This window comes from Etheostoma cragini, chromosome 15 (assembly GCF_013103735.1).
Source record: "Etheostoma cragini isolate CJK2018 chromosome 15, CSU_Ecrag_1.0, whole genome shotgun sequence".
Taxonomy (NCBI): Eukaryota; Metazoa; Chordata; class Actinopteri; order Perciformes; family Percidae; genus Etheostoma; species Etheostoma cragini.
Genome location: NC_048421.1, coordinates 3309302 through 3320418, shown reverse-complemented (window position 1 = coordinate 3320418; position 11117 = coordinate 3309302). Strand labels below are relative to the sequence as shown.

Sequence of the window (11117 nt, the reverse complement as noted above, 5' to 3'; positions counted from 1 at the left end):
GGGTCCCCTGCTGGAGCTGCTGCCCCCGCGACCCGATACCGGATAAGCGGTCGAAGATGGATGGATGGATGGATGTGTGTATGTGTCTCTGCACTGCATGCAGTCAGACAAGTGTGATGATTTATGAGTGTAATCATATTTGATTAGGATGTGGGATATCTCGGTGTGATGAAACGGGTTCATGTGTGACAGTATCAGATTGTCAGCACAGATGTGTGTGATATTACACACTGTATTTCTCATAACACTGACTTGTAAATGTACTTCCTGTTCACTCCCTCTCACACGTTCCCTAATGCACTACAGAGTCAACAACACAACTCACCAGAAGAGGCATTTGCGATAAGAATTCACTGCAGATTAGACCTCTTCAACCAGTTCAATGACTCCTTTTAACATCACACAGAAACATTGCAAAATAACAGCAGGCTAAGCAACCAAGTCAATCTTTATGGTCAGGTTTAACTCTGGCCATCATCAACTAGTTTTATGATTTTTTGGTCAACAGAACAGACAAACTAGGCCAAGTGGCAGTGCAGTGCAAGCACATGATGGGCAAGGAGCATGAGGAAATGTTGCCTCTCCAAACTTCCACCTAGCAAACTAACCGAGAGGCACCGTTAAAGTGGTCGTTTATAGGAAAACTCAAAATAAATCTTGTTTAAAAAGTCTAAGTGTAAGTGATTTGCGGCATGGTAGACTCCATTTCCAGCTGCATGGTGTCACATGGTGTACTGTAAAACCTATCTGCATTTTAAATCACACAGTTAACCTATTATTATGCACGTATGTTTTGCCTTTAGGTCGTTGTTGAAGTGTCCGCTGAAGACCTACGCTGCTGCAGGGACAGACACAGTGTCCAGATGTTTGGATATGTTGTGGGACAGTCTCTCTCACCATGACGCCTCCTCCCTGAGAGGCTGCCAATCCAATAATCTGAGATCTGGCACGACCCCAGCACAGTTGTGCTGTGGTTCCACTGGAGGAGCACAGTGACCAATTAATTTTGATTGTTTCCACCAAACATAGTCTCACCACCTCTAAACGAAGAACTGAGCCGCAGTTTGTGTTGCTAACACTGTTTAAAGTCATATGACATATAAAACAGCGGATAGTTTTATATTTAATTAGCATGTTCTATTGAAATACGACCTAAATAACTTAGATTGCAACTGAATTAACGGGAAGTAATGCTGCAGAAGAGGATGTACAGATAATGAAAGCTCTCATGAGAAGGACATCAGTGTAACTATCTCACCATTGCAAAGTTGTCCTTTATTGTAATGCAGTTTGTTTTCCATATGTTGTCAGGATTTTTGAGGCTTTTCCTCATGACATACTCTATTTACATACTGAATAATGATGCAATCTGGCCACAGATGTTTGTCCAACATGAGCTCTGATGTCTCAAGTGGGAATGCCAGATGTTATTTAAAGCAGACAAATGCTGCTTATTGGCATTCAGGCGAGTTATTTACACATACACTGAATAATATCAGTGATTAAAACTGGGATCAAGTCCTGAGTTGATTACATTACTGTGTGTAAATCGTTTAAATAAAGAACCAAGTGAATGCACAGTGATACGCATGTGCGCATAGGTGTGCATAAATTGATAGAGATTTTGGAAGAGATCCAAGGTGGAGCGACACTTCCCGCCTGTCTCACTGCGCTCTTCTTTTACGCACAGAAAATGCACGCGGATGTTTATTTATTGAAGCCCAACCAGACTGGATTAAATGTCGGCTGTGTAGTTACTTTCTGTACATATCTCTGTTGGTTTCACGTGCCCATCAGCTATTTCCAGTACACGTTACGCAACACACATAAAACAAGGGGATTTACAAACTCCGCTTTTCAGAACAAACTTACCTTAGAATAAAGTAGTCCCTTTGTGAAGAAACAACTTCACCGCCCTTTTTCTCTGTCATCCGGTTCGGTTTGCGCTCCACACCGTATGTTTCCTTCTGGACATGAACTTTGCATCAGCGAAGCAGCTCTGTGCCGCTGACAAGTGGAGTGGAAGGAGATGGAGAGGAAGAGGAGAGGGAGGAGGAGGAGGTTGGTGGACTTCAGAAAGAAGAAATAATGCATGTGAACTAAAGGCAAAGCAAGGCGGCTTTATTTGTAAAGCATACCACAGTAACAGGGCCATTCAAAGTGATTTAGCCTACATACTAAAGGAAAGAGAAGCAGTTAAAATCATGATATGAAACAGCTAAGATAGTTTATGAAAGTCTAGATGTGTGTGTGTGTGTGTGTGTGTGTGTGTGTGTGTGTGTGTGTGTGTGTGTGTGTGTGTGTGTCTGTTTGTGTGTGTGTATGTGTGTGTGTGTAGCCTCCTGTTGCTTGAACTCATCAGGGCTTAACCTTGGATCCTCTGTCTGCCATTGCCTCAGACAAATGTCCGACATGTGAACCTACTTTAGCATTTCATAGGCTTCAGTGACCCAGGTATTTAACACACACACATACACACACAATCATCTCTGACCTTTACCCAGGTCTGTAAACATGATCTCTTAAGAGTCCCCATGAGTTTCGTCAATCTTTCTTCTCCACGTGACCCGTCATCATCTTAAAAAATAATACACTCATCACTGACGTTCATGGTCATGAAACAATAGTGTGCATGCTTGTGAGGATGCTATGTGTGTACAGCAGAATACTGAAAGATATTAGCCAGTTGTCAAAGGACATTTTTTAACTGTTTTATGTGATTTTCAAAGGCATTTCCACAGTGAAACTGCTCTTCAAAACCAATCCATCTTCTACCCTTCACAGATTTACAAATGATATGGTTGTTTGGTTTAATTGAACAGATATTTAAATGTTACAGCAGTTGGGGGATGGTGTCAGCGTGTACTACTGCGTCATTGTGTTTGCTGATTTAAAACAGAAATACGAGCTGGGATACACAAGCTGGTGAGTGTGTGTGATGTTTGTATCTACACATATATGCAGTACATTTATCAGGACATTACACCAAGACACAACAAAGAAAGCCCAGATAATGTTGTAACTTGTCCAAAATAAATAAAATGAAATGAGTCCCCACAGAAGAAGGGAAAAACAGAATGGCCATTACTTTCCAGTAAGTTCCAGAGATTAGGGTGCATCTGTTTTTCACTTATACCTAATGGAGAGAGGGTTAGAGATGAGGAATTAAAAAATAAATAAATAAAGAGATTACTTAGGATGAACAGAAGCCCAAAGGTCCCAGCTGAGGGGCTATAGTGCAGATTTGACAAAACAGAATGAATTTAATGCCCAAGAATAATCATCCCATGGCAGTTGGGGGGAAAGTGGCAACACAGGAGAGGCTGAATTGACTGACTGATGAGATAAAAGACAAAAAGGAGCAGGGTGGACACAGGAGAGGAGACTGAAGGGAATAAAAAGCGGGGAACTCTGAGCAAGAGGAAAGGGGAGGTGGGGGAAGAGAAGGAGATGTGAAGGGAGATTGGGTTGGCCTTGAGAACAGACATGAGAAATGGAGGGATCGTCTTCACTGTGAATCTGGGAGGGCGAGCAGCTCTGACAACAGCTGCAAAGTATCAGATGCTCTCTGAGGACTAAATGCAGACTGTCTTCACCCAGAAAACAACTCCATAGGTTGATTGTAGTAGCTCATAGCGACCCATGATTATGTTTCGTACGTAATTATCACTAGAGCAAGTGAGGAAGCAAGGTGACAAAGTATAGGAGCGCCAAATTCTGCATTTGTAGTCAGGTTCAGGGGATGGATTGGTCAAACAAACATGTCCCGTATGTAACCTGTGTGAAGACATAAGTCAGATGTTTCTTTTTTAGTTTTTTACAGACCTTAGTCCGTGAAGCAATGATGTCCATGACATGATGTTACTTCATCATTTTAGAAGTTTAACATGATTCATTTTAAGCCAATCCCGGATGTTTTACTAACTTTAAAGGGGAACTACGCAGTTTTTTTTAGCTCAATTTACCTTAACTGAACAGCTTCAGAGTCATTGGAATGGTTATATGACTTTTCTTGAGTTGAATGGTGGTTGTCTTGCTCCCACCTAGCGCCTGTGAGCGGAAAAAAACACCCTTTCAACTTTTGGCCCGCGAGTTGCCGGACTCAGCGTCAGGAAGTATTGCGTGATATCAGGCCTCGCGAAGTAACTAATTGCTTCACGGCACTGCACACATACGCCCATTCAGGAAATTAACAAGGTAGCGGTAGATTTTTTTTTCAATATTGTCATGGCTGAGCAGCGACAGACAAAGAAATGGCCAAAACTGCATAGTGCCCCTTTAAGAACCATTATTTTTTAAATTTAACCAGTTTGGTTTCACAATGTTATCTATGGGTTTAAACTTTGACTGTTACTTTAAAAGGAACAGTCACATGATACAAATTTCCACCGTCTAAAATGTCTAATGTGTTGCCGCGTTTGCTTTTGCAATTATTATTTCAGCGAGAGGTCACGCCTGCCAAGAAAATTACTATTATGATCAGTTAAGATCCACGTATTCTGTCACTAAGGTATGAGGAGAATGAGAGTGAGGAAAATAAAACTAAAAGACAGAAGGAGTAAGTACTTGTAAAATCCTGTTGAAAATGTCTCAAGAATTGTATGAACTTGTATTGAATGAATCATTATTGTACTCGTTGTGTTAGGAATGCAGAGAAGTGTCAGAGGTAAACTGTAACAGAGAAACAGAGATCCAACATGGATAAAAGAAGCCAAAACATAAAGCTCATGGGTATGAACGGAGGAGAGGAAGGAGTGCTAGTCAAACAGGATGAGAAGTCTCTGAGACAGAAAAAAATGTCTTCACAGGAAATGACTTTCTCACAAATCAGAGGGGCAGCCAAGAAGCCTTGATGCTTTTCAGACTCTGAAACTCATTTAGTATTCAATAGCTCACTGTCATTACTGTCACTCAGACAAAATAGATCCATCCAGAAAAAACACATTAAATCAGGGCAAGTAATTCCACTTCCCCCCGAAGCATCACTCTCCATGGTGGGTGTCCATCAGTCCGGATCCATCTCTTTTTTAAGTTTTGTAAATCGGGCTTCTGCTCTCATAAAACCCAGATGTGCAATTGGAGAACATTGTTCAGGAAGTGGGACTGTTCAGCTGTAGTGGGAGGAGAGGGGTGTGATGAGGCTGATATATGGATGGTTGGGTTAAGGGGTTACATGAAAGAAGTCGGCTCCTGTGTCTCTGTTTGGGTTGCGCTCCTGTTTCCGTGGATTCTGACTGGCCAGGAAGTGTTGGTCCAGAGACAATAGAGCATTTTAATGTCAGTCTTAAGTGCTTTCTACTCTACAATAAGATAAAAAACATGCACAGACACACAATGAAACATTTACTTCTGACTGTCGCTGAACAGTGACTGCTCACCTTTTGTTTTTAAAGGGGAATTATGCCTTTTTTTTTTTAGCTTAATTTACCTTAACTGAACAGCTTTGGAGTCATTGGAATGATTGTATGAATTATTTCGAGTTCAATGCTGTAGGGGGGGCTCGATGGAGAAACCTGCGAGCAAAAAGCAAAAAGAAGCGAAGAAATGGCCAAAACTCCATAGCGCCCCTTTGAAAACCTGCTCTAAATTTAGGAGTAGAAAAGGTCCAGTTGGCTTCTCAACAGCCATGCACTGTGGTTATTATTCTTGCTGACTATTTCTCTTGGAAATTAAATGAAGGAAACTAAGAATACTACGCTAAAACACATCCATTATGTATCAAATACTCCTCTGTAACGAGGAAAAACATCCAGAGAAACATTTAAACCATCCCTGCAACAGAACCCACTTCTCACCAACTGATTATGTTAATACATACAGTTTGCATTATTTGGATTTACAGTATTGTGTGATTCACATGTGGACAGGTTTAATGTGATTGGAATGGAATTTGGATTTGAATTTCTTTTAAATTTTTACAATTTTATATTTTTCTTCTTCTGTAAATGTCTTTATTGTGTCCATGGTAAATTGAGTTTTTGTTTAGTATGTTATTTGTTGTATGTTTATTGTTCTCGGGCTCCCTCCCAAAAGCTTTTAGTAGCTTATCTGGGGTTCCCCATTTCATGCGGCCTGTATATTATTATTGTAACTTATGAAATTATGTTTAAATATACAATGATGACGTGTCAAATAAACAAAAAACTTAACTTGACTATGTAATGTTTTTCATGAGTCGAAAATCATGTCATTGTGATATAACAATGCAAAACTCCCCATAAAACTTATATATATTTCCTAAATTCCTAAAATGTATTGTAAAGCAATACCCATCACGTAGATGCAAAACACACCGTTGTTAGACACTACACATGTCAGTTTTTCAAAATGAGAAGCATTATGCCACGGCAGATTTCACCGCAGTGATGTACACGTCTAATCATATTATTCAGTGACATGCCAGCAGAGTCCTGCGAAGTGAATATGAAGCTGTAAATTGAGAAGCTGGGAGAATTCACAGGGACTCAGCAAGGGTTACTCTGTCGTCCCTGTACGTCTGCCTGGTGTGGGGAGACATATGATGATGTCTGGGAAAGCTGGTGAGCATTGAAACCAGCCATTGTACTTCCAGACATACTGTATGCATGGCTAGAGCGTGCACACAGACGCTTATAGGGCTGGACATGGAAACAGAGACCAGATAATTGGCAGGGGTTTATTAGGACACTAAATGGCTTCCTGTGGCCTTAACGAAAAACTTCTCAGAATTCCTGTAACACGTAAAACTACTATTGTTTATAAATCTGCCTGTTGGTTGACCCTAAAAATATTCCATCTGTGGGATTGCAGACACCAACATTGTTGGGTCGAGCTTGATATAGTCTTACCACAATGGCACTCTCTTATTTTATTATCATTCCCAAGAGGAATGGTGTTCTTCCTGCTGTTTGTTTTGTTGATGCCAGTTGGACTGGGGAAGCCAGGGAAACGTGAGGCCCATTTCAAACAAGCGACCCTTGCCTGAAAACAGTGATGCCCGAACATTACCAATTAGACATGAAAAGTGCAAATAGAAGCAGAAGTATTAGATCCACTGTACTGAAATATTCACACATAAATACTCACGTGGACTGTTGATGTTGAAGTGTTGTGCTTGCCGTGACTTCTCTATTACTAATCTTGTTCCGAGGCAACTTTTAGCATGTGGTTAACAATAGTTGCATGTTTGTGTATCTGGAAAATGTATGTGCAGTGGTTTGTAGGGCTGTCTATGTCTGCAGTTCAAATGTGTGGTGGAGTTTAGATTTAGACAGCTATGTAACACCCTGTAATTCAAACATCAACTCAAACCTCACTGCTCTGGAAGGAGAGTGACAGGAAGGAAAGCAGGTTCAGGCGTCAGTTTTCACTGGCACCACAAATTCATGCGTGTGTGCACATTGGTCTGCAAGTATGTAGAAAAAGTCGTATAAAGAGTCGATCAACAGGCCATTCGTTCGTCATACTATGGGTGTCATAGTGTGGGGAAAGAGTGGCAGATTACTGTGGACCCTGAACTAAGGGTGGGCCTCTGTATTTTCTGGACTGACACGCCTTTTTGTAGTCACACAGTATACATTTATGGTGTATAGTTTTACTCTTAAAATCAGAATCTGGTTTAAAATTGAAAAAGTGATTGTGTTGTTTAGTCCCAGCCCTGGACCAATACATGATATATAGTGATTTAACGTTCCCATATTGTAAAAAAAAATGAGCTGTCTTTTTTTTTAATTATAAAGCAGGTTGAGGTGCTATATAAATACTGTGAAAGTATCAAAACACTCAATCTATGGAGAAATACACACAACCCGTATTAAGAAACTGTTCCTTTAAAAAAGCTGTAAGGGCTTCTGTATGGTTGGGATGTCACTACTAAACTATATTTAGAAAGTGTCGCTACAGGGAGGCCTTTGCCCATCCATCCTGATCTGAAGTTGTTTACTGTGCAGCCTAAGAACTGTGGTATGGTACTCTCACGCTTTATCAGTTCTTAGTGATATGTGTCCTTACTGCCCTTCCTATTGAGAGGATCTGGGCCCGCGATTGCCCAGGACTGAGTGTCGATCTTGACAGGTATTATGTATGGTCTACCATTCCAGAAGTATCACGCAATCACCAGATTCACTACAATTTCATTAAAAGGCCATATCTCACCCCTGTGAAAATGTACCACATGAAAATAATTCACAGCTCTTTATACACCTTTTGCCCAATAAAAGCTAAAAGTACATATTTTCATATGTTCTGGGAGTGCTCTCTTGTTGGTCAGTTCTGGAACAATATTGCATACAAGATTTCCGCCTTGATTAATGATACTGTGCCTGTTCTTGTCAATGTTTTGGTATGAATGACCTGTCAGCCTTACAGCTCTCTAAAGCTCAAAGAATGTGCTGTGTTTGCTGAACTAACAGCTGATAAGAAGATGATTGCAACCCGTTGGAAGCCACTTCATGACATGTCTATCCATACATGGACCCTTTCCTGCTTGGATGTCGTGTACATGGATCAGTCGATGGCGCGCATCCATGGAGCGCCGGAAAAGACCCTGGACACTTGGCGTAGCATTGCTGTCACTCTGAGGTCCGGGCAGTAGCCTTGTGCTCCGGCCTTTACCTCCACCTGCGCATGTGATTGGTCCTTTGTCCTGTTTCTATCTGTGTGTGTCTGTTTATGTGTGTGTTTGTGTGTGTCTGTTTCTGCATGTGTTGTTTTGTCTCTCTCCCTCCCAGCTTTCCTCTCTGTGTTTTGGCTCTGGGACAAGTTCCATGTCTCAGTGTATTGTTTGTATCGGCTCATTTCTGAATATGAAAAATAAAATAAAAATAAAAACATTGATTGCAAAAAAGAAAGAAAGTGTCGCTACAGGGCTGTCGTACCCAGTCTGCTATGGTGGTATAGAGACACCGAGAGTGCAGATGCAAAAGACCTGGAAATGCTGACAAATAAAAGCAGACTGGGCTTTTTCAGGAGGGGGGGGGTTAGAGAGACAGGCGCAAAAACTGAGCATTTCAGATAGATGGTGAAGACAGGTATATTCAAAAAGACATTATGAGAAAAATTTTGTTTTTTGAACATTAAAGCATGTAAACGTGTTTTAGCAGAAACCCAAAATACAAGTATGAACCTGAAACTGAGCATAATACGGGACAAACATATTCATTAACCTGTGTTCATTAGCTCCTTGACTGTGGCCAGCGCCCAGGTGGGATGATGACTTCTCACAGCCGCTCTGAGATTGTCCCGCTCAGGTTCTGTGACGTCTGATTTGTATTAAGATTCACCACATCGTCTTCATATGAGGTTTCTTTGTCAGGGAAAACAAAAGCTCTTCCTGCATGGCTTCGAAAAATATTTCACACAGCAAGTCGTGAAAGAATTTTTTTAATTAAAGTTTTTCAAGCACATGCAGTGATAAATAAAAGTGGCCTCTGGTTTGAATGTGATATTTTTGTCCCACTCATTGTTTGTCCAAGCTTCTTGTTTGCTTCAATAAGAATTCCTTCCTCCACTCTGAGCCTCTGGTGTTATTGATGTTGATTCCATGTTAAACAGGAAATTGCATGGTATTACTTTGGGATATTTACAAGATCTCATTAAGCTGCTGGTGCTATCATATCTGACATATTTGCTGCATAAACCACAAGCTGCTTTTTTAGTTAAGGCAAATTCATCAGCAGAGCACCCTTAGAAACATATCATCCTCGTTAGAAGTTAAGAGAAACATGTAGATTTTATTTGTGCCTGATATTAACTTCTCTTATAATTTTTGCTTTGTCATGACGCATCAAGGGCAACTTGAGCACCAAGAGCTTGGTCAATAGTGAAAGCTCCTGTTCCAGTATCCTGCCTACAAAGGAAGCATAAATCACATGTCAAGATTTAAATCTATCTCAATTACTTATGCTCCCATCCCTCTCTTTCTCTGTCTCTGTTTTCCCCCGAAAAATCAGAAAAGGCACATTCTTCACAGACACAAAGGGGCGATTCTGTGCAGGCGCCAAGCTTGAGTCATAGATGGAGCCATGGGGGGGGGGGGGGGGGGGGGGGGGGGGGGGGGGGGGGGGGGGGGGTCAGCTGCTGGGTGAAGAGCCGGGCCTGTTGTGTGCAGGGCAGGACCAGAGTGGAACAAACATACTGTAGAAATAAAACCCACAGACACTGGTGCTGTTTAAGATGTACACTGTTGAATAGTTACACGTAAAGAGTTATTTGAATTCATTCTGATGTCCAATTTCATCCTGTGCTGAAAACTTTTGCATGTTGGGAAGCCAGCAATTTGTCACTTGCTTCACACAGATAATCACACAGACATGAAAAGCAAATTTAGCTGCCTTGAAGCTGCAGGTTAAACAAATACTCTGCTCTTTAGTGTTGCTCAAGACAAATCCTCAGCTCCAACTCCATGGTGATCAACTGGATTGAGTTTATTTCGCATGCAACAGCTTTGTCTTATCTTTTCTAAAAGACACTGAAAACCCACTCACTCACTTGTCTGGTGAAAAAAAATCTACTTTAAAAGCTACAAATCAAAGTGTACAGTACACTTCAGGAAGTCTGCACTGCCTGTTTCTGTGTGACTGAGCTGTCAGGATATAACACATTCCAGCCTGAGCAAACTGTGGGGTCCAGCGCTGAAGTCAATGGCTCCTCTGTGCCGCCGTCACCTCAGAGACAACAGGAATGCTCATCCACTGCTGCCCTCCATCCCGCCCTCCCTCCCAAGACCAAGGCCTGGACTGGACCGCCGGAGGATGGATTGTTCTGTCTGCAGTGGCATCACCAAGTGGTTAGTCACGGCCACATTGATGCAATCATAAAACAAGAAACCAAACAGCAGTATGCAGTGCTTTAACTCTTATTTTGCCATAGTTTTCAACCTTTCAGCCTATTTACAACAGCATGATACAATTCCTGAAATTCAGTTATGGCTTTTGGTGTTGGTGTGGCACCTCAAGATTATCAGTGCAACCACTGCGAAATATTTCTAAGGGTGTAGCTGTCTGTCGGAGGAAAAGGCGAGGGAGCAAAGGGAGGGAGAAGAAATGGAAGAAGAACACATAGAAAGGGTAACAGGGAAGGAGGGAGGGATGCAGAAAGGAGGTGTGAGTTGTGAGTCATAACGTTAGATGGAGCCAAAA

The 11117-nt window shown here is 41.6% G+C and overlaps 1 protein-coding gene across 2 annotated transcripts in view; it reads right to left on the bottom strand.

Moving 5' to 3' along the window:
- The window catches only part of cdc42ep1b (CDC42 effector protein (Rho GTPase binding) 1b), an 11424-nt gene extending 9390 nt beyond the window's left edge, over positions 1–2034 (bottom strand). Inside the window, exon 1 of one of the 2 annotated variants that reach the window (XM_034893242.1) lies at positions 1873–2034. The gene's annotated coding sequence lies outside the window, so the exon portion shown is untranslated. Of the gene's footprint in view, positions 1–1868 lie in introns of both variants that reach the window. The other variant, XM_034893241.1, reaches the window with a different exon arrangement.
- Positions 2035–11117: the final 9083 nt, after the last annotated feature.